Raw genomic sequence first — 26,574 nt, forward strand, 5'->3', positions numbered from 1 at the left:
ACATGGCTCAAATGAAACATGAAACGGTTTCAGAACTGGTTGTCGGATTTTAGCGCTGACTTGGAGGCCTGGAAATGCGCGAAACAGCCGCCGCCATGCGATTTGTTACCGCACCGTTGTACAAAACGCAAGGGCTCGCCCGGGATTTGAACCCGGGACCTCCTGCACCCGAAGCAGGAATCATACCCCTAGACCAACGAGCCTATTCGTTCCGAAAACGCACTGCATGTGAATGACGCCACCTTTGATGGTCTCACCATGTAGGGCTGCAGCTCAGCCAGCGTTCTCCCTGTCTGTCGCGGTTGGGTTGTTTCCATCGACGTCTTTTACTACAGGAACTTCACGAATCGGAGGGAGCTCATAGCCGATGCCCTTGCTAACACAGAAGACAAACTGTTGCTATTACGAGTCTCCGGGTGGTACATGAAAAGAACCGTCGTTTCCGTGGTGTAGCGGTTATCACGTCTGCTTTACACGCAGAAGGTCCCCGGTTCGATCCCGGGCGCGAACACAACAATTTTAACCTATATTTCGGATTTCATTTCCGAGATGACCTCACGTCCGCGTATGCAGAGACAAGCAATGTCGTATGCTAGACGGATATGGCGTCATTTTACCGTCAAATACTGTTGCTCTCTTATTGCACCGGTATTTGGTAACTGAGAACGCCCCTAGTTCCATTATGGCTGGCAAAATTTATAATCCGGTTCTTCAGGGCTACTTCAAGTGCGCTTGCTACTGGCTTTCCTGAGCTCACCCTACTCGCCTTGTCACAGCTCTGTCAAAGTGTGATGCTAACTAATAATGAGAAACTCTTAGCCACGCTCAATCTTACATGCCACCCCTTGGTTGTTGCCGTCGCTAGTAAGATGAGGGTAGACTGTCGCACAATTAAGCTGAATCTCCACTCACGGTGCACATATCCCGCAAAGACAACCTTGTTTTCCGTTGCATGCAAAATTACCGTCTGCTTTTCTACCGAATTCCACCTACGTACTTTACTGGTGCCGCATTCTTGTTATATCCACGTGCTATAACAGGCGTCTACTCTTCATTGAGGAGCTGCAACCGGGGCTGAGTTCCACCTACTCTTCAGCACGGTCAAAATGGCAGGGCTCGTCCGGGATTTGAACCCGGGATCTCCTGCACCCAAAGCAGGAATCATACCCCTAGACCAACGAGCCACCTGGCTGGAGCAGTCAAGTTAATCCCAAGTAGTGCGCCTCACAGGGAACACAAACTTTCACGTGAATTCGCAAGATAAACGCTTTCTGCAGGCAGCACTCACCACTGATGAGAAGAATATTAAAGGCAACGAATAAAAAGCGAAATAACTGCATCGAGCACTGCTTATGAACAGCCGGCAGTGCCTCAGTTTCGGTATGTGGTTTCTCAGGGTTAAGAGAAGGCGAATGCACTAAACAAAAGAACATCGGGAAACCAAGCACCAACTCATAACGAAAAGATTGCACAATATACTGCAAGCAAAATTTCCAGAAGACGGATACTGAAGACGCCGCAGACAAAAGAATTATTCTATGCAGTAACGAATATCTAGGAAGCGTGAATTGCATGTGCTGCTCCACCACACAACTTCTTTTGATACTGTTTTACTTATTCTAAATTTTCATTACCTCATCGTCTCTAGAATACTGTGCGGTTATCACCTGGTTTCCAACAGCGATAGTAGTAAGTAAATCGACTACAAAGTCTTTCAAAGTAGGTCAGACACAAAAAAAAAAATCGGAGCTGCGTGTAGCTCATGTCATTCTGCTTTCAATCGTGAATCTCCGGCTGGGAGTAGTGGCGTACTTCTGTAATCCAAGCTTCTGGGAGGCCGTTGTGTGGGAGAGATCTGGAAACAACTACAGATTCGACCGTTCCACGAGCTCAGGAACGGCCGCGATGCCTTCATCGAGCTCTGCAGATCGACAGATGATAGTGTGGAAATTTCGGCAAGCGGTGGCTAAGGGTTAAGAGAAGCCAAACGCACTAAACACAAGAAAGTCGGGAAACCGAAGCACACAACTCATAACGAAAAGATTGCGGAATGCAGTGCGAAAGCAAAACTTCGAGAAGACCAACTCTGAAGCCATCGGCGAGCTAGGAATTATTCCGCACAAGAAGCGATCATGTAGGAAGAGCGAGCCGAAGCTGTCGCTCGACCACACAATAAATTTTTGCTTAATCCCAATTTGCAGTACCGGTTCGACACTAGAATACTGCGCCTTGGTTCTTCCAAAAGCGATAGTAATAAACACGTCCACTGCAGTGTCATTTGGGGCAGTGAGTCAGACATGGGGAGGATATGAGGCGGGTGGAATATGCAACGACAGGGGCATTGCAGGGCGGCCGCCGACTCCTTGGGCTGTGGCGCACCGGTGCCGGCGGCGGCCTGGCTGGGCTGCTGGTGCCTCCATGTAGAGCTGCCGCCGAGCCCAGGCACCGTGCCGCTAACGAAGCGATTGCCTTTGGTGACATCTTTTGCAATAACGACTGCGCGAATCGACGGTATCTCGTAAGGAAGGAAAGAGCAGCAGCTGCCGCCGAGCCCAGGCGCCGTGCCTAACACGCAGAAGGTCCCCGGCTCGATTGCGGGCGGAAACCCGTTTTCGTCGCACTCAGCAAGACACTTGCTACGATCTCTACTGTGACCATTTAAATCAACTTCAAACGTTCCATCAGCAGGGTGCACATGGCTCAAATGAAACATGAAACGGTTTCAGAACTGGTTGTCGGATTTTAGCGCTGACTTGGAGGCCTGGAAATGCGCGAAACAGCCGCCGCCATGCGATTTGTTACCGCACCGTTGTACAAAACGCAAGGGCTCGCCCGGGATTTGAACCCGGGACCTCCTGCACCCGAAGCAGGAATCATACCCCTAGACCAACGAGCCTATTCGTTCCGAAAACGCACTGCATGTGAATGACGCCACCTTTGATGGTCTCACCATGTAGGGCTGCAGCTCAGCCAGCGTTCTCCCTGTCTGTCGCGGTTGGGTTGTTTCCATCGACGTCTTTTACTACAGGAACTTCACGAATCGGAGGGAGCTCATAGCCGATGCCCTTGCTAACACAGAAGACAAACTGTTGCTATTACGAGTCTCCGGGTGGTACATGAAAAGAACCGTCGTTTCCGTGGTGTAGCGGTTATCACGTCTGCTTTACACGCAGAAGGTCCCCGGTTCGATCCCGGGCGCGAACACAACAATTTTAACCTATATTTCGGATTTCATTTCCGAGATGACCTCACGTCCGCGTATGCAGAGACAAGCAATGTCGTATGCTAGACGGATATGGCGTCATTTTACCGTCAAATACTGTTGCTCTCTTATTGCACCGGTATTTGGTAACTGAGAACGCCCCTAGTTCCATTATGGCTGGCAAAATTTATAATCCGGTTCTTCAGGGCTACTTCAAGTGCGCTTGCTACTGGCTTTCCTGAGCTCACCCTACTCGCCTTGTCACAGCTCTGTCAAAGTGTGATGCTAACTAATAATGAGAAACTCTTAGCCACGCTCAATCTTACATGCCACCCCTTGGTTGTTGCCGTCGCTAGTAAGATGAGGGTAGACTGTCGCACAATTAAGCTGAATCTCCACTCACGGTGCACATATCCCGCAAAGACAACCTTGTTTTCCGTTGCATGCAAAATTACCGTCTGCTTTTCTACCGAATTCCACCTACGTACTTTACTGGTGCCGCATTCTTGTTATATCCACGTGCTATAACAGGCGTCTACTCTTCATTGAGGAGCTGCAACCGGGGCTGAGTTCCACCTACTCTTCAGCACGGTCAAAATGGCAGGGCTCGTCCGGGATTTGAACCCGGGATCTCCTGCACCCAAAGCAGGAATCATACCCCTAGACCAACGAGCCACCTGGCTGGAGCAGTCAAGTTAATCCCAAGTAGTGCGCCTCACAGGGAACACAAACTTTCACGTGAATTCGCAAGATAAACGCTTTCTGCAGGCAGCACTCACCACTGATGAGAAGAATATTAAAGGCAACGAATAAAAAGCGAAATAACTGCATCGAGCACTGCTTATGAACAGCCGGCAGTGCCTCAGTTTCGGTATGTGGTTTCTCAGGGTTAAGAGAAGGCGAATGCACTAAACAAAAGAACATCGGGAAACCAAGCACCAACTCATAACGAAAAGATTGCACAATATACTGCAAGCAAAATTTCCAGAAGACGGATACTGAAGACGCCGCAGACAAAAGAATTATTCTATGCAGTAACGAATATCTAGGAAGCGTGAATTGCATGTGCTGCTCCACCACACAACTTCTTTTGATACTGTTTTACTTATTCTAAATTTTCATTACCTCATCGTCTCTAGAATACTGTGCGGTTATCACCTGGTTTCCAACAGCGATAGTAGTAAGTAAATCGACTACAAAGTCTTTCAAAGTAGGTCAGACACAAAAAAAAAAATCGGAGCTGCGTGTAGCTCATGTCATTCTGCTTTCAATCGTGAATCTCCGGCTGGGAGTAGTGGCGTACTTCTGTAATCCAAGCTTCTGGGAGGCCGTTGTGTGGGAGAGATCTGGAAACAACTACAGATTCGACCGTTCCACGAGCTCAGGAACGGCCGCGATGCCTTCATCGAGCTCTGCAGATCGACAGATGATAGTGTGGAAATTTCGGCAAGCGGTGGCTAAGGGTTAAGAGAAGCCAAACGCACTAAACACAAGAAAGTCGGGAAACCGAAGCACACAACTCATAACGAAAAGATTGCGGAATGCAGTGCGAAAGCAAAACTTCGAGAAGACCAACTCTGAAGCCATCGGCGAGCTAGGAATTATTCCGCACAAGAAGCGATCATGTAGGAAGAGCGAGCCGAAGCTGTCGCTCGACCACACAATAAATTTTTGCTTAATCCCAATTTGCAGTACCGGTTCGACACTAGAATACTGCGCCTTGGTTCTTCCAAAAGCGATAGTAATAAACACGTCCACTGCAGTGTCATTTGGGGCAGTGAGTCAGACATGGGGAGGATATGAGGCGGGTGGAATATGCAACGACAGGGGCATTGCAGGGCGGCCGCCGACTCCTTGGGCTGTGGCGCACCGGTGCCGGCGGCGGCCTGGCTGGGCTGCTGGTGCCTCCATGTAGAGCTGCCGCCGAGCCCAGGCACCGTGCCGCTAACGAAGCGATTGCCTTTGGTGACATCTTTTGCAATAACGACTGCGCGAATCGACGGTATCTCGTAAGGAAGGAAAGAGCAGCAGCTGCCGCCGAGCCCAGGCGCCGTGCCTAACACGCAGAAGGTCCCCGGCTCGATTGCGGGCGGAAACCCGTTTTCGTCGCACTCAGCAAGACACTTGCTACGATCTCTACTGTGACCATTTAAATCAACTTCAAACGTTCCATCAGCAGGGTGCACATGGCTCAAATGAAACATGAAACGGTTTCAGAACTGGTTGTCGGATTTTAGCGCTGACTTGGAGGCCTGGAAATGCGCGAAACAGCCGCCGCCATGCGATTTGTTACCGCACCGTTGTACAAAACGCAAGGGCTCGCCCGGGATTTGAACCCGGGACCTCCTGCACCCGAAGCAGGAATCATACCCCTAGACCAACGAGCCTATTCGTTCCGAAAACGCACTGCATGTGAATGACGCCACCTTTGATGGTCTCACCATGTAGGGCTGCAGCTCAGCCAGCGTTCTCCCTGTCTGTCGCGGTTGGGTTGTTTCCATCGACGTCTTTTACTACAGGAACTTCACGAATCGGAGGGAGCTCATAGCCGATGCCCTTGCTAACACAGAAGACAAACTGTTGCTATTACGAGTCTCCGGGTGGTACATGAAAAGAACCGTCGTTTCCGTGGTGTAGCGGTTATCACGTCTGCTTTACACGCAGAAGGTCCCCGGTTCGATCCCGGGCGCGAACACAACAATTTTAACCTATATTTCGGATTTCATTTCCGAGATGACCTCACGTCCGCGTATGCAGAGACAAGCAATGTCGTATGCTAGACGGATATGGCGTCATTTTACCGTCAAATACTGTTGCTCTCTTATTGCACCGGTATTTGGTAACTGAGAACGCCCCTAGTTCCATTATGGCTGGCAAAATTTATAATCCGGTTCTTCAGGGCTACTTCAAGTGCGCTTGCTACTGGCTTTCCTGAGCTCACCCTACTCGCCTTGTCACAGCTCTGTCAAAGTGTGATGCTAACTAATAATGAGAAACTCTTAGCCACGCTCAATCTTACATGCCACCCCTTGGTTGTTGCCGTCGCTAGTAAGATGAGGGTAGACTGTCGCACAATTAAGCTGAATCTCCACTCACGGTGCACATATCCCGCAAAGACAACCTTGTTTTCCGTTGCATGCAAAATTACCGTCTGCTTTTCTACCGAATTCCACCTACGTACTTTACTGGTGCCGCATTCTTGTTATATCCACGTGCTATAACAGGCGTCTACTCTTCATTGAGGAGCTGCAACCGGGGCTGAGTTCCACCTACTCTTCAGCACGGTCAAAATGGCAGGGCTCGTCCGGGATTTGAACCCGGGATCTCCTGCACCCAAAGCAGGAATCATACCCCTAGACCAACGAGCCACCTGGCTGGAGCAGTCAAGTTAATCCCAAGTAGTGCGCCTCACAGGGAACACAAACTTTCACGTGAATTCGCAAGATAAACGCTTTCTGCAGGCAGCACTCACCACTGATGAGAAGAATATTAAAGGCAACGAATAAAAAGCGAAATAACTGCATCGAGCACTGCTTATGAACAGCCGGCAGTGCCTCAGTTTCGGTATGTGGTTTCTCAGGGTTAAGAGAAGGCGAATGCACTAAACAAAAGAACATCGGGAAACCAAGCACCAACTCATAACGAAAAGATTGCACAATATACTGCAAGCAAAATTTCCAGAAGACGGATACTGAAGACGCCGCAGACAAAAGAATTATTCTATGCAGTAACGAATATCTAGGAAGCGTGAATTGCATGTGCTGCTCCACCACACAACTTCTTTTGATACTGTTTTACTTATTCTAAATTTTCATTACCTCATCGTCTCTAGAATACTGTGCGGTTATCACCTGGTTTCCAACAGCGATAGTAGTAAGTAAATCGACTACAAAGTCTTTCAAAGTAGGTCAGACACAAAAAAAAAAAATCGGAGCTGCGTGTAGCTCATGTCATTCTGCTTTCAATCGTGAATCTCCGGCTGGGAGTAGTGGCGTACTTCTGTAATCCAAGCTTCTGGGAGGCCGTTGTGTGGGAGAGATCTGGAAACAACTACAGATTCGACCGTTCCACGAGCTCAGGAACGGCCGCGATGCCTTCATCGAGCTCTGCAGATCGACAGATGATAGTGTGGAAATTTCGGCAAGCGGTGGCTAAGGGTTAAGAGAAGCCAAACGCACTAAACACAAGAAAGTCGGGAAACCGAAGCACACAACTCATAACGAAAAGATTGCGGAATGCAGTGCGAAAGCAAAACTTCGAGAATACCAACTCTGAAGCCATCGGCGAGCTAGGAATTATTCCGCACAAGAAGCGATCATGTAGGAAGAGCGAGCCGAAGCTGTCGCTCGACCACACAATAAATTTTTGCTTAATCCCAATTTGCAGTACCGGTTCGACACTAGAATACTGCGCCTTGGTTCTTCCAAAAGCGATAGTAATAAACACGTCCACTGCAGTGTCATTTGGGGCAGTGAGTCAGACATGGGGAGGATATGAGGCGGGTGGAATATGCAACGACAGGGGCATTGCAGGGCGGCCGCCGACTCCTTGGGCTGTGGCGCACCGGTGCCGGCGGCGGCCTGGCTGGGCTGCTGGTGCCTCCATGTAGAGCTGCCGCCGAGCCCAGGCACCGTGCCGCTAACGAAGCGATTGCCTTTGGTGACATCTTTTGCAATAACGACTGCGCGAATCGACGGTATCTCGTAAGGAAGGAAAGAGCAGCAGCTGCCGCCGAGCCCAGGCGCCGTGCCTAACACGCAGAAGGTCCCCGGCTCGATTGCGGGCGGAAACCCGTTTTCGTCGCACTCAGCAAGACACTTGCTACGATCTCTACTGTGACCATTTAAATCAACTTCAAACGTTCCATCAGCAGGGTGCACATGGCTCAAATGAAACATGAAACGGTTTCAGAACTGGTTGTCGGATTTTAGCGCTGACTTGGAGGCCTGGAAATGCGCGAAACAGCCGCCGCCATGCGATTTGTTACCGCACCGTTGTACAAAACGCAAGGGCTCGCCCGGGATTTGAACCCGGGACCTCCTGCACCCGAAGCAGGAATCATACCCCTAGACCAACGAGCCTATTCGTTCCGAAAACGCACTGCATGTGAATGACGCCACCTTTGATGGTCTCACCATGTAGGGCTGCAGCTCAGCCAGCGTTCTCCCTGTCTGTCGCGGTTGGGTTGTTTCCATCGACGTCTTTTACTACAGGAACTTCACGAATCGGAGGGAGCTCATAGCCGATGCCCTTGCTAACACAGAAGACAAACTGTTGCTATTACGAGTCTCCGGGTGGTACATGAAAAGAACCGTCGTTTCCGTGGTGTAGCGGTTATCACGTCTGCTTTACACGCAGAAGGTCCCCGGTTCGATCCCGGGCGCGAACACAACAATTTTAACCTATATTTCGGATTTCATTTCCGAGATGACCTCACGTCCGCGTATGCAGAGACAAGCAATGTCGTATGCTAGACGGATATGGCGTCATTTTACGGTCAAATACTGTTGCTCTCTTATTGCACCGGTATTTGGTAACTGAGAACGCCCCTAGTTCCATTATGGCTGGCAAAATTTATAATCCGGTTCTTCAGGGCTACTTCAAGTGCGCTTGCTACTGGCTTTCCTGAGCTCACCCTACTCGCCTTGTCACAGCTCTGTCAAAGTGTGATGCTAACTAATAATGAGAAACTCTTAGCCACGCTCAATCTTACATGCCACCCCTTGGTTGTTGCCGTCGCTAGTAAGATGAGGGTAGACTGTCGCACAATTAAGCTGAATCTCCACTCACGGTGCACATATCCCGCAAAGACAACCTTGTTTTCCGTTGCATGCAAAATTACCGTCTGCTTTTCTACCGAATTCCACCTACGTACTTTACTGGTGCCGCATTCTTGTTATATCCACGTGCTATAACAGGCGTCTACTCTTCATTGAGGAGCTGCAACCGGGGCTGAGTTCCACCTACTCTTCAGCACGGTCAAAATGGCAGGGCTCGTCCGGGATTTGAACCCGGGATCTCCTGCACCCAAAGCAGGAATCATACCCCTAGACCAACGAGCCACCTGGCTGGAGCAGTCAAGTTAATCCCAAGTAGTGCGCCTCACAGGGAACACAAACTTTCACGTGAATTCGCAAGATAAACGCTTTCTGCAGGCAGCACTCACCACTGATGAGAAGAATATTAAAGGCAACGAATAAAAAGCGAAATAACTGCATCGAGCACTGCTTATGAACAGCCGGCAGTGCCTCAGTTTCGGTATGTGGTTTCTCAGGGTTAAGAGAAGGCGAATGCACTAAACAAAAGAACATCGGGAAACCAAGCACCAACTCATAACGAAAAGATTGCACAATATACTGCAAGCAAAATTTCCAGAAGACGGATACTGAAGACGCCGCAGACAAAAGAATTATTCTATGCAGTAACGAATATCTAGGAAGTGTGAATTGCATGTGCTGCTCCACCACACAACTTCTTTTGATACTGTTTTACTTATTCTAAATTTTCATTACCTCATCGTCTCTAGAATACTGTGCGGTTATCACCTGGTTTCCAACAGCGATAGTAGTAAGTAAATCGACTACAAAGTCTTTCAAAGTAGGTCAGACACAAAAAAAAAAAAATCGGAGCTGCGTGTAGCTCATGTCATTCTGCTTTCAATCGTGAATCTCCGGCTGGGAGTAGTGGCGTACTTCTGTAATCCAAGCTTCTGGGAGGCCGTTGTGTGGGAGAGATCTGGAAACAACTACAGATTCGACCGTTCCACGAGCTCAGGAACGGCCGCGATGCCTTCATCGAGCTCTGCAGATCGACAGATGATAGTGTGGAAATTTCGGCAAGCGGTGGCTAAGGGTTAAGAGAAGCCAAACGCACTAAACACAAGAAAGTCGGGAAACCGAAGCACACAACTCATAACGAAAAGATTGCGGAATGCAGTGCGAAAGCAAAACTTCGAGAAGACCAACTCTGAAGCCATCGGCGAGCTAGGAATTATTCCGCACAAGAAGCGATCATGTAGGAAGAGCGAGCCGAAGCTGTCGCTCGACCACACAATAAATTTTTGCTTAATCCCAATTTGCAGTACCGGTTCGACACTAGAATACTGCGCCTTGGTTCTTCCAAAAGCGATAGTAATAAACACGTCCACTGCAGTGTCATTTGGGGCAGTGAGTCAGACATGGGGAGGATATGAGGCGGGTGGAATATGCAACGACAGGGGCATTGCAGGGCGGCCGCCGACTCCTTGGGCTGTGGCGCACCGGTGCCGGCGGCGGCCTGGCTGGGCTGCTGGTGCCTCCATGTAGAGCTGCCGCCGAGCCCAGGCACCGTGCCGCTAACGAAGCGATTGCCTTTGGTGACATCTTTTGCAATAACGACTGCGCGAATCGACGGTATCTCGTAAGGAAGGAAAGAGCAGCAGCTGCCGCCGAGCCCAGGCGCCGTGCCTAACACGCAGAAGGTCCCCGGCTCGATTGCGGGCGGAAACCCGTTTTCGTCGCACTCAGCAAGACACTTGCTACGATCTCTACTGTGACCATTTAAATCAACTTCAAACGTTCCATCAGCAGGGTGCACATGGCTCAAATGAAACATGAAACGGTTTCAGAACTGGTTGTCGGATTTTAGCGCTGACTTGGAGGCCTGGAAATGCGCGAAACAGCCGCCGCCATGCGATTTGTTACCGCACCGTTGTACAAAACGCAAGGGCTCGCCCGGGATTTGAACCCGGGACCTCCTGCACCCGAAGCAGGAATCATACCCCTAGACCAACGAGCCTATTCGTTCCGAAAACGCACTGCATGTGAATGACGCCACCTTTGATGGTCTCACCATGTAGGGCTGCAGCTCAGCCAGCGTTCTCCCTGTCTGTCGCGGTTGGGTTGTTTCCATCGACGTCTTTTACTACAGGAACTTCACGAATCGGAGGGAGCTCATAGCCGATGCCCTTGCTAACACAGAAGACAAACTGTTGCTATTACGAGTCTCCGGGTGGTACATGAAAAGAACCGTCGTTTCCGTGGTGTAGCGGTTATCACGTCTGCTTTACACGCAGAAGGTCCCCGGTTCGATCCCGGGCGCGAACACAACAATTTTAACCTATATTTCGGATTTCATTTCCGAGATGACCTCACGTCCGCGTATGCAGAGACAAGCAATGTCGTATGCTAGACGGATATGGCGTCATTTTACCGTCAAATACTGTTGCTCTCTTATTGCACCGGTATTTGGTAACTGAGAACGCCCCTAGTTCCATTATGGCTGGCAAAATTTATAATCCGGTTCTTCAGGGCTACTTCAAGTGCGCTTGCTACTGGCTTTCCTGAGCTCACCCTACTCGCCTTGTCACAGCTCTGTCAAAGTGTGATGCTAACTAATAATGAGAAACTCTTAGCCACGCTCAATCTTACATGCCACCCCTTGGTTGTTGCCGTCGCTAGTAAGATGAGGGTAGACTGTCGCACAATTAAGCTGAATCTCCACTCACGGTGCACATATCCCGCAAAGACAACCTTGTTTTCCGTTGCATGCAAAATTACCGTCTGCTTTTCTACCGAATTCCACCTACGTACTTTACTGGTGCCGCATTCTTGTTATATCCACGTGCTATAACAGGCGTCTACTCTTCATTGAGGAGCTGCAACCGGGGCTGAGTTCCACCTACTCTTCAGCACGGTCAAAATGGCAGGGCTCGTCCGGGATTTGAACCCGGGATCTCCTGCACCCAAAGCAGGAATCATACCCCTAGACCAACGAGCCACCTGGCTGGAGCAGTCAAGTTAATCCCAAGTAGTGCGCCTCACAGGGAACACAAACTTTCACGTGAATTCGCAAGATAAACGCTTTCTGCAGGCAGCACTCACCACTGATGAGAAGAATATTAAAGGCAACGAATAAAAAGCGAAATAACTGCATCGAGCACTGCTTATGAACAGCCGGCAGTGCCTCAGTTTCGGTATGTGGTTTCTCAGGGTTAAGAGAAGGCGAATGCACTAAACAAAAGAACATCGGGAAACCAAGCACCAACTCATAACGAAAAGATTGCACAATATACTGCAAGCAAAATTTCCAGAAGACGGATACTGAAGACGCCGCAGACAAAAGAATTATTCTATGCAGTAACGAATATCTAGGAAGTGTGAATTGCATGTGCTGCTCCACCACACAACTTCTTTTGATACTGTTTTACTTATTCTAAATTTTCATTACCTCATCGTCTCTAGAATACTGTGCGGTTATCACCTGGTTTCCAACAGCGATAGTAGTAAGTAAATCGACTACAAAGTCTTTCAAAGTAGGTCAGACACAAAAAAAAAAAATCGGAGCTGCGTGTAGCTCATGTCATTCTGCTTTCAATCGTGAATCTCCGGCTGGGAGTAGTGGCGTACTTCTGTAATCCAAGCTTCTGGGAGGCCGTTGTGTGGGAAAGATCTGGAAACAACTACAGATTCGACCGTTCCACGAGCTCAGGAACGGCCGCGATGCCTTCATCGAGCTCTGCAGATCGACAGATGATAGTGTGGAAATTTCGGCAAGCGGTGGCTAAGGGTTAAGAGAAGCCAAACGCACTAAACACAAGAAAGTCGGGAAACCGAAGCACACAACTCATAACGAAAAGATTGCGGAATGCAGTGCGAAAGCAAAACTTCGAGAAGACCAACTCTGAAGCCATCGGCGAGCTAGGAATTATTCCGCACAAGAAGCGATCATGTAGGAAGAGCGAGCCGAAGCTGTCGCTCGACCACACAATAAATTTTTGCTTAATCCCAATTTGCAGTACCGGTTCGACACTAGAATACTGCGCCTTGGTTCTTCCAAAAGCGATAGTAATAAACACGTCCACTGCAGTGTCATTTGGGGCAGTGAGTCAGACATGGGGAGGATATGAGGCGGGTGGAATATGCAACGACAGGGGCATTGCAGGGCGGCCGCCGACTCCTTGGGCTGTGGCGCACCGGTGCCGGCGGCGGCCTGGCTGGGCTGCTGGTGCCTCCATGTAGAGCTGCCGCCGAGCCCAGGCACCGTGCCGCTAACGAAGCGATTGCCTTTGGTGACATCTTTTGCAATAACGACTGCGCGAATCGACGGTATCTCGTAAGGAAGGAAAGAGCAGCAGCTGCCGCCGAGCCCAGGCGCCGTGCCTAACACGCAGAAGGTCCCCGGCTCGATTGCGGGCGGAAACCCGTTTTCGTCGCACTCAGCAAGACACTTGCTACGATCTCTACTGTGACCATTTAAATCAACTTCAAACGTTCCATCAGCAGGGTGCACATGGCTCAAATGAAACATGAAACGGTTTCAGAACTGGTTGTCGGATTTTAGCGCTGACTTGGAGGCCTGGAAATGCGCGAAACAGCCGCCGCCATGCGATTTGTTACCGCACCGTTGTACAAAACGCAAGGGCTCGCCCGGGATTTGAACCCGGGACCTCCTGCACCCGAAGCAGGAATCATACCCCTAGACCAACGAGCCTATTCGTTCCGAAAACGCACTGCATGTGAATGACGCCACCTTTGATGGTCTCACCATGTAGGGCTGCAGCTCAGCCAGCGTTCTCCCTGTCTGTCGCGGTTGGGTTGTTTCCATCGACGTCTTTTACTACAGGAACTTCACGAATCGGAGGGAGCTCATAGCCGATGCCCTTGCTAACACAGAAGACAAACTGTTGCTATTACGAGTCTCCGGGTGGTACATGAAAAGAACCGTCGTTTCCGTGGTGTAGCGGTTATCACGTCTGCTTTACACGCAGAAGGTCCCCGGTTCGATCCCGGGCGCGAACACAACAATTTTAACCTATATTTCGGATTTCATTTCCGAGATGACCTCACGTCCGCGTATGCAGAGACAAGCAATATCGTATGCTAGACGGATATGGCGTCATTTTACCGTCAAATACTGTTGCTCTCTTATTGCACCGGTATTTGGTAACTGAGAACGCCCCTAGTTCCATTATGGCTGGCAAAATTTATAATCCGGTTCTTCAGGGCTACTTCAAGTGCGCTTGCTACTGGCTTTCCTGAGCTCACCCTACTCGCCTTGTCACAGCTCTGTCAAAGTGTGATGCTAACTAATAATGAGAAACTCTTAGCCACGCTCAATCTTACATGCCACCCCTTGGTTGTTGCCGTCGCTAGTAAGATGAGGGTAGACTGTCGCACAATTAAGCTGAATCTCCACTCACGGTGCACATATCCCGCAAAGACAACCTTGTTTTCCGTTGCATGCAAAATTACCGTCTGCTTTTCTACCGAATTCCACCTACGTACTTTACTGGTGCCGCATTCTTGTTATATCCACGTGCTATAACAGGCGTCTACTCTTCATTGAGGAGCTGCAACCGGGGCTGAGTTCCACCTACTCTTCAGCACGGTCAAAATGGCAGGGCTCGTCCGGGATTTGAACCCGGGATCTCCTGCACCCAAAGCAGGAATCATACCCCTAGACCAACGAGCCACCTGGCTGGAGCAGTCAAGTTAATCCCAAGTAGTGCGCCTCACAGGGAACACAAACTTTCACGTGAATTCGCAAGATAAACGCTTTCTGCAGGCAGCACTCACCACTGATGAGAAGAATATTAAAGGCAACGAATAAAAAGCGAAATAACTGCATCGAGCACTGCTTATGAACAGCCGGCAGTGCCTCAGTTTCGGTATGTGGTTTCTCAGGGTTAAGAGAAGGCGAATGCACTAAACAAAAGAACATCGGGAAACCAAGCACCAACTCATAACGAAAAGGTTGCACAATATACTGCAAGCAAAATTTCCAGAAGACGGATACTGAAGACGCCGCAGACAAAAGAATTATTCTATGCAGTAACGAATATCTAGGAAGTGTGAATTGCATGTGCTGCTCCACCACACAACTTCTTTTGATACTGTTTTACTTATTCTAAATTTTCATTACCTCATCGTCTCTAGAATACTGTGCGGTTATCACCTGGTTTCCAACAGCGATAGTAGTAAGTAAATCGACTACAAAGTCTTTCAAAGTAGGTCAGACACAAAAAAAAAAAAATCGGAGCTGCGTGTAGCTCATGTCATTCTGCTTTCAATCGTGAATCTCCGGCTGGGAGTAGTGGCGTACTTCTGTAATCCAAGCTTCTGGGAGGCCGTTGTGTGGGAGAGATCTGGAAACAACTACAGATTCGACCGTTCCACGAGCTCAGGAACGGCCGCGATGCCTTCATCGAGCTCTGCAGATCGACAGATGATAGTGTGGAAATTTCGGCAAGCGGTGGCTAAGGGTTAAGAGAAGCCAAACGCACTAAACACAAGAAAGTCGGGAAACCGAAGCACACAACTCATAACGAAAAGATTGCGGAATGCAGTGCGAAAGCAAAACTTCGAGAAGACCAACTCTGAAGCCATCGGCGAGCTAGGAATTATTCCGCACAAGAAGCGATCATGTAGGAAGAGCGAGCCGAAGCTGTCGCTCGACCACACAATAAATTTTTGCTTAATCCCAATTTGCAGTACCGGTTCGACACTAGAATACTGCGCCTTGGTTCTTCCAAAAGCGATAGTAATAAACACGTCCACTGCAGTGTCATTTGGGGCAGTGAGTCAGACATGGGGAGGATATGAGGCGGGTGGAATATGCAACGACAGGGGCATTGCAGGGCGGCCGCCGACTCCTTGGGCTGTGGCGCACCGGTGCCGGCGGCGGCCTGGCTGGGCTGCTGGTGCCTCCATGTAGAGCTGCCGCCGAGCCCAGGCACCGTGCCGCTAACGAAGCGATTGCCTTTGGTGACATCTTTTGCAATAACGACTGCGCGAATCGACGGTATCTCGTAAGGAAGGAAAGAGCAGCAGCTGCCGCCGAGCCCAGGCGCCGTGCCTAACACGCAGAAGGTCCCCGGCTCGATTGCGGGCGGAAACCCGTTTTCGTCGCACTCAGCAAGACACTTGCTACGATCTCTACTGTGACCATTTAAATCAACTTCAAACGTTCCATCAGCAGGGTGCACATGGCTCAAATGAAACATGAAACGGTTTCAGAACTGGTTGTCGGATTTTAGCGCTGACTTGGAGGCCTGGAAATGCGCGAAACAGCCGCCGCCATGCGATTTGTTACCGCACCGTTGTACAAAACGCAAGGGCTCGCCCGGGATTTGAACCCGGGACCTCCTGCACCCGAAGCAGGAATCATACCCCTAGACCAACGAGCCTATTCGTTCCGAAAACGCACTGCATGTGAATGACGCCACCTTTGATGGTCTCACCATGTAGGGCTGCAGCTCAGCCAGCGTTCTCCCTGTCTGTCGCGGTTGGGTTGTTTCCATCGACGTCTTTTACTACAGGAACTTCACGAATCGGAGGGAGCTCATAGCCGATGCCCTTGCTAACACAGAAGACAAACTGTTGCTATTACGAGTCTCCGGGTGGTACATGAAAAGAACCGTCGTTTCCGTGGTGTAGCGGTTATCACGTCTGCTTTACACGCAGAAGGTCCCCGGTTCGATCCCGGGCGCGAACACAACAATTTTAACCTATATTTCGGATTTCATTTCCGAGATGACCTCACGTCCGCGTATGCAGAGACAAGCAATATCGTATGCTAGACGGATATGGCGTCATTTTACCGTCAAATACTGTTGCTCTCTTATTGCACCGGTATTTGGTAACTGAGAACGCCCCTAGTTCCATTATGGCTGGCAAAATTTATAATCCGGTTCTTCAGGGCTACTTCAAGTGCGCTTGCTACTGGCTTTCCTGAGCTCACCCTACTCGCCTTGTCACAGCTCTGTCAAAGTGTGATGCTAACTAATAATGAGAAACTCTTAGCCACGCTCAATCTTACATGCCACCCCTTGGTTGTTGCCGTCGCTAGTAAGATGAGGGTAGACTGTCGCACAATTAAGCTGAATCTCCACTCACGGTGCACATATCCCGCAAAGACAACCTTGTTTTCCGTTGCATGCAAAATTACTGTCTGCTTTTCTACCGAATTCCACCTACGTACTTTACTGGTGCCGCATTCTTGTTATATCCACGTGCTATAACAGGCGTCTACTCTTCATTGAGGAGCTGCAACCGGGGCTGAGTTCCACCTACTCTTCAGCACGGTCAAAATGGCAGGGCTCGTCCGGGATTTGAACCCGGGATCTCCTGCACCCAAAGCAGGAATCATACCCCTAGACCAACGAGCCACCTGGCTGGAGCAGTCAAGTTAATCCCAAGTAGTGCGCCTCACAGGGAACACAAACTTTCACGTGAATTCGCAAGATAAACGCTTTCTGCAGGCAGCACTCACCACTGATGAGAAGAATATTAAAGGCAACGAATAAAAAGCGAAATAACTGCATCGAGCACTGCTTATGAACAGCCGGCAGTGCCTCAGTTTCGGTATGTGGTTTCTCAGGGTTAAGAGAAGGCGAATGCACTAAACAAAAGAACATCGGGAAACCAAGCACCAACTCATAACGAAAAGATTGCACAATATACTGCAAGCAAAATTTCCAGAAGACGGATACTGAAGACGCCGCAGACAAAAGAATTATTCTATGCAGTAACGAATATCTAGGAAGTGTGAATTGCATGTGCTGCTCCACCACACAACTTCTTTTGATACTGTTTTACTTATTCTAAATTTTCATTACCTCATCGTCTCTAGAATACTGTGCGGTTATCACCTGGTTTCCAACAGCGATAGTAGTAAGTAAATCGACTACAAAGTCTTTCAAAGTAGGTCAGACACAAAAAAAAAAAAATCGGAGCTGCGTGTAGCTCATGTCATTCTGCTTTCAATCGTGAATCTCCGGCTGGGAGTAGTGGCGTACTTCTGTAATCCAAGCTTCTGGGAGGCCGTTGTGTGGGAGAGATCTGGAAACAACTACAGATTCGACCGTTCCACGAGCTCAGGAACGGCCGCGATGCCTTCATCGAGCTCTGCAGATCGACAGATGATAGTGTGGAAATTTCGGCAAGCGGTGGCTAAGGGTTAAGAGAAGCCAAACGCACTAAACACAAGAAAGTCGGGAAACCGAAGCACACAACTCATAACGAAAAGATTGCGGAATGCAGTGCGAAAGCAAAACTTCGAGAAGACCAACTCTGAAGCCATCGGCGAGCTAGGAATTATTCCGCACAAGAAGCGATCATGTAGGAAGAGCGAGCCGAAGCTGTCGCTCGACCACACAATAAATTTTTGCTTAATCCCAATTTGCAGTACCGGTTCGACACTAGAATACTGCGCCTTGGTTCTTCCAAAAGCGATAGTAATAAACACGTCCACTGCAGTGTCATTTGGGGCAGTGAGTCAGACATGGGGAGGATATGAGGCGGGTGGAATATGCAACGACAGGGGCATTGCAGGGCGGCCGCCGACTCCTTGGGCTGTGGCGCACCGGTGCCGGCGGCGGCCTGGCTGGGCTGCTGGTGCCTCCATGTAGAGCTGCCGCCGAGCCCAGGCACCGTGCCGCTAACGAAGCGATTGCCTTTGGTGACATCTTTTGCAATAACGACTGCGCGAATCGACGGTATCTCGTAAGGAAGGAAAGAGCAGCAGCTGCCGCCGAGCCCAGGCGCCGTGCCTAACACGCAGAAGGTCCCCGGCTCGATTGCGGGCGGAAACCCGTTTTCGTCGCACTCAGCAAGACACTTGCTACGATCTCTACTGTGACCATTTAAATCAACTTCAAACGTTCCATCAGCAGGGTGCACATGGCTCAAATGAAACATGAAACGGTTTCAGAACTGGTTGTCGGATTTTAGCGCTGACTTGGAGGCCTGGAAATGCGCGAAACAGCCGCCGCCATGCGATTTGTTACCGCACCGTTGTACAAAACGCAAGGGCTCGCCCGGGATTTGAACCCGGGACCTCCTGCACCCGAAGCAGGAATCATACCCCTAGACCAACGAGCCTATTCGTTCCGAAAACGCACTGCATGTGAATGACGCCACCTTTGATGGTCTCACCATGTAGGGCTGCAGCTCAGCCAGCGTTCTCCCTGTCTGTCGCGGTTGGGTTGTTTCCATCGACGTCTTTTACTACAGGAACTTCACGAATCGGAGGGAGCTCATAGCCGATGCCCTTGCTAACACAGAAGACAAACTGTTGCTATTACGAGTCTCCGGGTGGTACATGAAAAGAACCGTCGTTTCCGTGGTGTAGCGGTTATCACGTCTGCTTTACACGCAGAAGGTCCCCGGTTCGATCCCGGGCGCGAACACAACAATTTTAACCTATATTTCGGATTTCATTTCCGAGATGACCTCACGTCCGCGTATGCAGAGACAAGCAATGTCGTATGCTAGACGGATATGGCGTCATTTTACCGTCAAATACTGTTGCTCTCTTATTGCACCGGTATTTGGTAACTGAGAACGCCCCTAGTTCCATTATGGCTGGCAAAATTTATAATCCGGTTCTTCAGGGCTACTTCAAGTGCGCTTGCTACTGGCTTTCCTGAGCTCACCCTACTCGCCTTGTCACAGCTCTGTCAAAGTGTGATGCTAATTAATAATGAGAAACTCTTAGCCACGCTCAATCTTACAAGCCACCCCTTGGTTGTTGCCGTCGCTAGTAAGATGAGGGTAGACTGTCGCACAATTAAGCTGAATCTCCACTCACGGTGCACATATCCCGCAAAGACAACCTTGTTTTCCGTTGCATGCAAAATTACCGCCTGCTTTTCTACCGAATTCCACCTACGTACTTTACTGGTGCCGCATTCTTGTTATATCCACGTGCTATAACAGGCGTCTACTCTTCATTGAGGAGCTGCAACCGGGGCTGAGTTCCACCTACTCTTCAGCACGGTCAAAATGGCAGGGCTCGTCCGGGATTTGAACCCGGGATCTCCTGCACCCAAAGCAGGAATCATACCCCTAGACCAACGAGCCACCTGGCTGGAGCAGTCAAGTTAATCCCAAGTAGTGCGCCTCACAGGGAACACAAACTTTCACGTGAATTCGCAAGATAAACGCTTTCTGCAGGCAGCACTCACCACTGATGAGAAGAATATTAAAGGCAACGAATAAAAAGCGAAATAACTGCATCGAGCACTGCTTATGAACAGCCGGCAGTGCCTCAGTTTCGGTATGTGGTTTCTCAGGGTTAAGAGAAGGCGAATGCACTAAACAAAAGAACATCGGGAAACCAAGCACCAACTCATAACGAAAAGATTGCACAATATACTGCAAGCAAAATTTCCAGAAGACGGATACTGAAGACGCCGCAGACAAAAGAATTATTCTATGCAGTAACGAATATCTAGGAAGCGTGAATTGCATGTGCTGCTCCACCACACAACTTCTTTTGATACTGTTTTACTTATTCTAAATTTTCATTACCTCATCGTCTCTAGAATACTGTGCGGTTATCACCTGGTTTCCAACAGCGATAGTAGTAAGTAAATCGACTACAAAGTCTTTCAAAGTAGGTCAGACACAAAAAAAAAAATCGGAGCTGCGTGTAGCTCATGTCATTCTGCTTTCAATCGTGAATCTCCGGCTGGGAGTAGTGGCGTACTTCTGTAATCCAAGCTTCTGGGAGGCCGTTGTGTGGGAGAGATCTGGAAACAACTACAGATTCGACCGTTCCACGAGCTCAGGAACGGCCGCGATGCCTTCATCGAGCTCTGCAGATCGACAGATGATAGTGTGGAAATTTCGGCAAGCGGTGGCTAAGGGTTAAGAGAAGCCAAACGCACTAAACACAAGAAAGTCGGGAAACCGAAGCACACAACTCATAACGAAAAGATTGCGGAATGCAGTGCGAAAGCAAAACTTCGAGAAGACCAACTCTGAAGCCATCGGCGAGCTAGGAATTATTCCGCACAAGAAGCGATCATGTAGGAAGAGCGAGCCGAAGCTGTCGCTCGACCACACAATAAATTTTTGCTTAATCCCAATTTGCAGTACCGGTTCGACACTAGAATACTGCGCCTTGGTTCTTCCAAAAGCGATAGTAATAAACACGTCCACTGCAGTGTCATTTGGGGCAGTGAGTCAGACATGGGGAGGATATGAGGCGGGTGGAATATGCAACGACAGGGGCATTGCAGGGCGGCCGCCGACTCCTTGGGCTGTGGCGCACCGGTGCCGGCGGCGGCCTGGCTGGGCTGCTGGTGCCTCCATGTAGAGCTGCCGCCGAGCCCAGGCACCGTGCCGCTAACGAAGCGATTGCCTTTGGTGACATCTTTTGCAATAACGACTGCGCGAATCGACGGTATCTCGTAAGGAAGGAAAGAGCAGCAGCTGCCGCCGAGCCCAGGCGCCGTGCCGCTAACGAAGCGATTGCCTTTGGTGACATCTTTTGCAATAACGACTGCGCGAATCGACGGTATCTCGTAAGGAAGGAAAGAGCAGCAGCTGCCGCCGAGCCCAGGCGCCGTGCCTAACACGCAGAAGGTCCCCGGCTCGATTGCGGGCGGAAACCCGTTTTCGTCGCACTCAGCAAGACACTTGCTACGATCTCTACTGTGACCATTTAAATCAACTTCAAACGTTCCATCAGCAGGGTGCACATGGCTCAAATGAAACATGAAACGGTTTCAGAACTGGTTGTCGGATTTTAGCGCTGACTTGGAGGCCTGGAAATGCGCGAAACAGCCGCCGCCATGCGATTTGTTACCGCACCGTTGTACAAAACGCAAGGGCTCGCCCGGGATTTGAACCCGGGACCTCCTGCACCCGAAGCAGGAATCATACCCCTAGACCAACGAGCCTATTCGTTCCGAAAACGCACTGCATGTGAATGACGCCACCTTTGATGGTCTCACCATGTAGGGCTGCAGCTCAGCCAGCGTTCTCCCTGTCTGTCGCGGTTGGGTTGTTTCCATCGACGTCTTTTACTACAGGAACTTCACGAATCGGAGGGAGCTCATAGCCGATGCCCTTGCTAACACAGAAGACAAACTGTTGCTATTACGAGTCTCCGGGGGGTACATGAAAAGAACCGTCGTTTCCGTGGTGTAGCGGTTATCACGTCTGCTTTACACGCAGAAGGTCCCCGGTTCGATCCCGGGCGCGAACACAACAATTTTAACCTATATTTCGGATTTCATTTCCGAGATGACCTCACGTCCGCGTATGCAGAGACAAGCAATGTCGTATGCTAGACGGATATGGCGTCATTTTACCGTCAAATACTGTTGCTCTCTTATTGCACCGGTATTTGGTAACTGAGAACGCCCCTAGTTCCATTATGGCTGGCAAAATTTATAATCCGGTTCTTCAGGGCTACTTCAAGTGCGCTTGCTACTGGCTTTCCTGAGCTCACCCTACTCGCCTTGTCACAGCTCTGTCAAAGTGTGATGCTAACTAATAATGAGAAACTCTTAGCCACGCTCAATCTTACATGCCACCCCTTGGTTGTTGCCGTCGCTAGTAAGATGAGGGTAGACTGTCGCACAATTAAGCTGAATCTCCACTCACGGTGCACATATCCCGCAAAGACAACCTTGTTTTCCGTTGCATGCAAAATTACCGTCTGCTTTTCTACCGAATTCCACCTACGTACTTTACTGGTGCCGCATTCTTGTTATATCCACGTGCTATAACAGGCGTCTACTCTTCATTGAGGAGCTGCAACCGGGGCTGAGTTCCACCTACTCTTCAGCACGGTCAAAATGGCAGGGCTCGTCCGGGATTTGAACCCGGGATCTCCTGCACCCAAAGCAGGAATCATACCCCTAGACCAACGAGCCACCTGGCTGGAGCAGTCAAGTTAATCCCAAGTAGTGCGCCTCACAGGGAACACAAACTTTCACGTGAATTCGCAAGATAAACGCTTTCTGCAGGCAGCACTCACCACTGATGAGAAGAATATTAAAGGCAACGAATAAAAAGCGAAATAACTGCATCGAGCACTGCTTATGAACAGCCGGCAGTGCCTCAGTTTCGGTATGTGGTTTCTCAGGGTTAAGAGAAGGCGAATGCACTAAACAAAAGAACATCGGGAAACCAAGCACCAACTCATAACGAAAAGATTGCACAATATACTGCAAGCAAAATTTCCAGAAGACGGATACTGAAGACGCCGCAGACAAAAGAATTATTCTATGCAGTAACGAATATCTAGGAAGCGTGAATTGCATGTGCTGCTCCACCACACAACTTCTTTTGATACTGTTTTACTTATTCTAAATTTTCATTACCTCATCGTCTCTAGAATACTGTGCGGTTATCACCTGGTTTCCAACAGCGATAGTAGTAAGTAAATCGACTACAAAGTCTTTCAAAGTAGGTCAGACACAAAAAAAAAAAAATCGGAGCTGCGTGTAGCTCATGTCATTCTGCTTTCAATCGTGAATCTCCGGCTGGGAGTAGTGGCGTACTTCTGTAATCCAAGCTTCTGGGAGGCCGTTGTGTGGGAGAGATCTGGAAACAACTACAGATTCGACCGTTCCACGAGCTCAGGAACGGCCGCGATGCCTTCATCGAGCTCTGCAGATCGACAGATGATAGTGTGGAAATTTCGGCAAGCGGTGGCTAAGGGTTAAGAGAAGCCAAACGCACTAAACACAAGAAAGTCGGGAAACCGAAGCACACAACTCATAACGAAAAGATTGCGGAATGCAGTGCGAAAGCAAAACTTCGAGAAGACCAACTCTGAAGCCATCGGCGAGCTAGGAATTATTCCGCACAAGAAGCGATCATGTAGGAAGAGCGAGCCGAAGCTGTCGCTCGACCACACAATAAATTTTTGCTTAATCCCAATTTGCAGTACCGGTTCGACACTAGAATACTGCGCCTTGGTTCTTCCAAAAGCGATAGTAATAAACACGTCCACTGCAGTGTCATTTGGGGCAGTGAGTCAGACATGGGGAGGATATGAGGCGGGTGGAATATGCAACGACAGGGGCATTGCAGGGCGGCCGCCGACTCCTTGGGCTGTGGCGCACCGGTGCCGGCGGCGGCCTGGCTGGGCTGCTGGTGCCTCCATGTAGAGCTGCCGCCGAGCCCAGGCACCGTGCCGCTAACGAAGCGATTGCCTTTGGTGACATCTTTTGCAATAACGACTGCGCGAATCGACGGTATCTCGTAAGGAAGGAAAGAGCAGCAGCTGCCGCCGAGCCCAGGCGCCGTGCCTAACACGCAGAAGGTCCCCGGCTCGATTGCGGGCGGAAACCCGTTTTCGTCGCACTCAGCAAGACACTTGCTACGATCTCTACTGTGACCATTTAAATCAACTTCAAACGTTCCATCAGCAGGGTGCACATGGCTCAAATGAAACATGAAACGGTTTCAGAACTGGTTGTCGGATTTTAGCGCTGACTTGGAGGCCTGGAAATGCGCGAAACAGCCGCCGCCATGCGATTTGTTACCGCACCGTTGTACAAAACGCAAGGGCTCGCCCGGGATTTGAACCCGGGACCTCCTGCACCCGAAGCAGGAATCATACCCCTAGACCAACGAGCCTATTCGTTCCGAAAACGCACTGCATGTGAATGACGCCACCTTTGATGGTCTCACCATGTAGGGCTGCAGCTCAGCCAGCGTTCTCCCTGTCTGTCGCGGTTGGGTTGTTTCCATCGACGTCTTTTACTACAGGAACTTCACGAATCGGAGGGAGCTCATAGCCGATGCCCTTGCTAACACAGAAGACAAACTGTTGCTATTACGAGTCTCCGGGTGGTACATGAAAAGAACCGTCGTTTCCGTGGTGTAGCGGTTATCACGTCTGCTTTACACGCAGAAGGTCCCCGGTTCGATCCCGGGCGCGAACACAACAATTTTAACCTATATTTCGGATTTCATTTCCGAGATGACCTCACGTCCGCGTATGCAGAGACAAGCAATGTCGTATGCTAGACGGATATGGCGTCATTTTACCGTCAAATACTGTTGCTCTCTTATTGCACCGGTATTTGGTAACTGAGAACGCCCCTAGTTCCATTATGGCTGGCAAAATTTATAATCCGGTTCTTCAGGGCTACTTCAAGTGCGCTTGCTACTGGCTTTCCTGAGCTCACCCTACTCGCCTTGTCACAGCTCTGTCAAAGTGTGATGCTAACTAATAATGAGAAACTCTTAGCCACGCTCAATCTTACATGCCACCCCTTGGTTGTTGCCGTCGCTAGTAAGATGAGGGTAGACTGTCGCACAATTAAGCTGAATCTCCACTCACGGTGCACATATCCCGCAAAGACAACCTTGTTTTCCGTTGCATGCAAAATTACCGTCTGCTTTTCTACCGAATTCCACCTACGTACTTTACTGGTGCCGCATTCTTGTTATATCCACGTGCTATAACAGGCGTCTACTCTTCATTGAGGAGCTGCAACCGGGGCTGAGTTCCACCTACTCTTCAGCACGGTCAAAATGGCAGGGCTCGTCCGGGATTTGAACCCGGGATCTCCTGCACCCAAAGCAGGAATCATACCCCTAGACCAACGAGCCACCTGGCTGGAGCAGTCAAGTTAATCCCAAGTAGTGCGCCTCACAGGGAACACAAACTTTCACGTGAATTCGCAAGATAAACGCTTTCTGCAGGCAGCACTCACCACTGATGAGAAGAATATTAAAGGCAACGAATAAAAAGCGAAATAACTGCATCGAGCACTGCTTATGAACAGCCGGCAGTGCCTCAGTTTCGGTATGTGGTTTCTCAGGGTTAAGAGAAGGCGAATGCACTAAACAAAAGAACATCGGGAAACCAAGCACCAACTCATAACGAAAAGATTGCACAATATACTGCAAGCAAAATTTCCAGAAGACGGATACTGAAGACGCCGCAGACAAAAGAATTATTCTATGCAGTAACGAATATCTAGGAAGCGTGAATTGCATGTGCTGCTCCACCACACAACTTCTTTTGATACTGTTTTACTTATTCTAAATTTTCATTACCTCATCGTCTCTAGAATACTGTGCGGTTATCACCTGGTTTCCAACAGCGATAGTAGTAAGTAAATCGACTACAAAGTCTTTCAAAGTAGGTCAGACACAAAAAAAAAAAAAATCGGAGCTGCGTGTAGCTCATGTCATTCTGCTTTCAATCGTGAATCTCCGGCTGGGAGTAGTGGCGTACTTCTGTAATCCAAGCTTCTGGGAGGCCGTTGTGTGGGAGAGATCTGGAAACAACTACAGATTCGACCGTTCCACGAGCTCAGGAACGGCCGCGATGCCTTCATCGAGCTCTGCAGATCGACAGATGATAGTGTGGAAATTTCGGCAAGCGGTGGCTAAGGGTTAAGAGAAGCCAAACGCACTAAACACAAGAAAGTCGGGAAACCGAAGCACACAACTCATAACGAAAAGATTGCGGTATGCAGTGCGAAAGCAAAACTTCGAGAAGACCAACTCTGAAGCCATCGGCGAGCTAGGAATTATTCCGCACAAGAAGCGATCATGTAGGAAGAGCGAGCCGAAGCTGTCGCTCGACCACACAATAAATTTTTGCTTAATCCCAATTTGCAGTACCGGTTC

General features: G+C 49.6%; 30 non-coding genes across 30 annotated transcripts; 10 read left to right on the top strand and 20 right to left on the bottom strand.

Moving 5' to 3' along the window:
- Positions 1-131: 131 nt before the first annotated feature.
- On the bottom strand, positions 132-203 carry Trnap-cgg. Its single transcript has one exon. It is a non-coding gene; the product is annotated as a tRNA-Pro (tRNA).
- A 235-nt stretch (positions 204-438) lies between these two features.
- On the top strand, positions 439-511 carry Trnav-uac. The gene has a single exon. It is a non-coding gene; the product is annotated as a tRNA-Val (tRNA).
- A 601-nt stretch (positions 512-1,112) lies between these two features.
- On the bottom strand, positions 1,113-1,184 carry Trnap-ugg. Its single transcript has one exon. It is a non-coding gene; the product is annotated as a tRNA-Pro (tRNA).
- Positions 1,185-2,824: 1,640 nt separating this feature from the next.
- Trnap-cgg lies at positions 2,825-2,896 on the bottom strand. The gene has a single exon. It is a non-coding gene; the product is annotated as a tRNA-Pro (tRNA).
- A 235-nt stretch (positions 2,897-3,131) lies between these two features.
- Trnav-uac lies at positions 3,132-3,204 on the top strand. Its single transcript has one exon. It is a non-coding gene; the product is annotated as a tRNA-Val (tRNA).
- Positions 3,205-3,805: 601 nt separating this feature from the next.
- Positions 3,806-3,877, bottom strand: Trnap-ugg. Its single transcript has one exon. It is a non-coding gene; the product is annotated as a tRNA-Pro (tRNA).
- A 1,640-nt stretch (positions 3,878-5,517) lies between these two features.
- Positions 5,518-5,589, bottom strand: Trnap-cgg. Its single transcript has one exon. It is a non-coding gene; the product is annotated as a tRNA-Pro (tRNA).
- Positions 5,590-5,824: 235 nt separating this feature from the next.
- Positions 5,825-5,897, top strand: Trnav-uac. Its single transcript has one exon. It is a non-coding gene; the product is annotated as a tRNA-Val (tRNA).
- Positions 5,898-6,498: 601 nt separating this feature from the next.
- On the bottom strand, positions 6,499-6,570 carry Trnap-ugg. Its single transcript has one exon. It is a non-coding gene; the product is annotated as a tRNA-Pro (tRNA).
- A 1,641-nt stretch (positions 6,571-8,211) lies between these two features.
- On the bottom strand, positions 8,212-8,283 carry Trnap-cgg. Its single transcript has one exon. It is a non-coding gene; the product is annotated as a tRNA-Pro (tRNA).
- A 235-nt stretch (positions 8,284-8,518) lies between these two features.
- On the top strand, positions 8,519-8,591 carry Trnav-uac. Its single transcript has one exon. It is a non-coding gene; the product is annotated as a tRNA-Val (tRNA).
- Positions 8,592-9,192: 601 nt separating this feature from the next.
- Trnap-ugg lies at positions 9,193-9,264 on the bottom strand. The gene has a single exon. It is a non-coding gene; the product is annotated as a tRNA-Pro (tRNA).
- Positions 9,265-10,906: 1,642 nt separating this feature from the next.
- Positions 10,907-10,978, bottom strand: Trnap-cgg. The gene has a single exon. It is a non-coding gene; the product is annotated as a tRNA-Pro (tRNA).
- A 235-nt stretch (positions 10,979-11,213) lies between these two features.
- Positions 11,214-11,286, top strand: Trnav-uac. The gene has a single exon. It is a non-coding gene; the product is annotated as a tRNA-Val (tRNA).
- Positions 11,287-11,887: 601 nt separating this feature from the next.
- Trnap-ugg lies at positions 11,888-11,959 on the bottom strand. Its single transcript has one exon. It is a non-coding gene; the product is annotated as a tRNA-Pro (tRNA).
- Positions 11,960-13,600: 1,641 nt separating this feature from the next.
- Positions 13,601-13,672, bottom strand: Trnap-cgg. Its single transcript has one exon. It is a non-coding gene; the product is annotated as a tRNA-Pro (tRNA).
- Positions 13,673-13,907: 235 nt separating this feature from the next.
- Positions 13,908-13,980, top strand: Trnav-uac. The gene has a single exon. It is a non-coding gene; the product is annotated as a tRNA-Val (tRNA).
- A 601-nt stretch (positions 13,981-14,581) lies between these two features.
- Positions 14,582-14,653, bottom strand: Trnap-ugg. Its single transcript has one exon. It is a non-coding gene; the product is annotated as a tRNA-Pro (tRNA).
- A 1,642-nt stretch (positions 14,654-16,295) lies between these two features.
- On the bottom strand, positions 16,296-16,367 carry Trnap-cgg. The gene has a single exon. It is a non-coding gene; the product is annotated as a tRNA-Pro (tRNA).
- Positions 16,368-16,602: 235 nt separating this feature from the next.
- Trnav-uac lies at positions 16,603-16,675 on the top strand. The gene has a single exon. It is a non-coding gene; the product is annotated as a tRNA-Val (tRNA).
- Positions 16,676-17,276: 601 nt separating this feature from the next.
- On the bottom strand, positions 17,277-17,348 carry Trnap-ugg. Its single transcript has one exon. It is a non-coding gene; the product is annotated as a tRNA-Pro (tRNA).
- Positions 17,349-18,990: 1,642 nt separating this feature from the next.
- Trnap-cgg lies at positions 18,991-19,062 on the bottom strand. Its single transcript has one exon. It is a non-coding gene; the product is annotated as a tRNA-Pro (tRNA).
- Positions 19,063-19,297: 235 nt separating this feature from the next.
- Positions 19,298-19,370, top strand: Trnav-uac. The gene has a single exon. It is a non-coding gene; the product is annotated as a tRNA-Val (tRNA).
- Positions 19,371-19,971: 601 nt separating this feature from the next.
- Trnap-ugg lies at positions 19,972-20,043 on the bottom strand. The gene has a single exon. It is a non-coding gene; the product is annotated as a tRNA-Pro (tRNA).
- Positions 20,044-21,797: 1,754 nt separating this feature from the next.
- Positions 21,798-21,869, bottom strand: Trnap-cgg. Its single transcript has one exon. It is a non-coding gene; the product is annotated as a tRNA-Pro (tRNA).
- A 235-nt stretch (positions 21,870-22,104) lies between these two features.
- Trnav-uac lies at positions 22,105-22,177 on the top strand. Its single transcript has one exon. It is a non-coding gene; the product is annotated as a tRNA-Val (tRNA).
- Positions 22,178-22,778: 601 nt separating this feature from the next.
- Trnap-ugg lies at positions 22,779-22,850 on the bottom strand. The gene has a single exon. It is a non-coding gene; the product is annotated as a tRNA-Pro (tRNA).
- A 1,642-nt stretch (positions 22,851-24,492) lies between these two features.
- Trnap-cgg lies at positions 24,493-24,564 on the bottom strand. The gene has a single exon. It is a non-coding gene; the product is annotated as a tRNA-Pro (tRNA).
- Positions 24,565-24,799: 235 nt separating this feature from the next.
- On the top strand, positions 24,800-24,872 carry Trnav-uac. The gene has a single exon. It is a non-coding gene; the product is annotated as a tRNA-Val (tRNA).
- Positions 24,873-25,473: 601 nt separating this feature from the next.
- Trnap-ugg lies at positions 25,474-25,545 on the bottom strand. The gene has a single exon. It is a non-coding gene; the product is annotated as a tRNA-Pro (tRNA).
- Between the last annotated feature and the right edge of the window lie 1,029 nt (positions 25,546-26,574).

This window comes from Schistocerca piceifrons, unplaced genomic scaffold (assembly GCF_021461385.2).
Source record: "Schistocerca piceifrons isolate TAMUIC-IGC-003096 unplaced genomic scaffold, iqSchPice1.1 HiC_scaffold_537, whole genome shotgun sequence".
In the NCBI taxonomy this organism is placed as follows: domain Eukaryota; kingdom Metazoa; phylum Arthropoda; class Insecta; order Orthoptera; family Acrididae; genus Schistocerca; species Schistocerca piceifrons.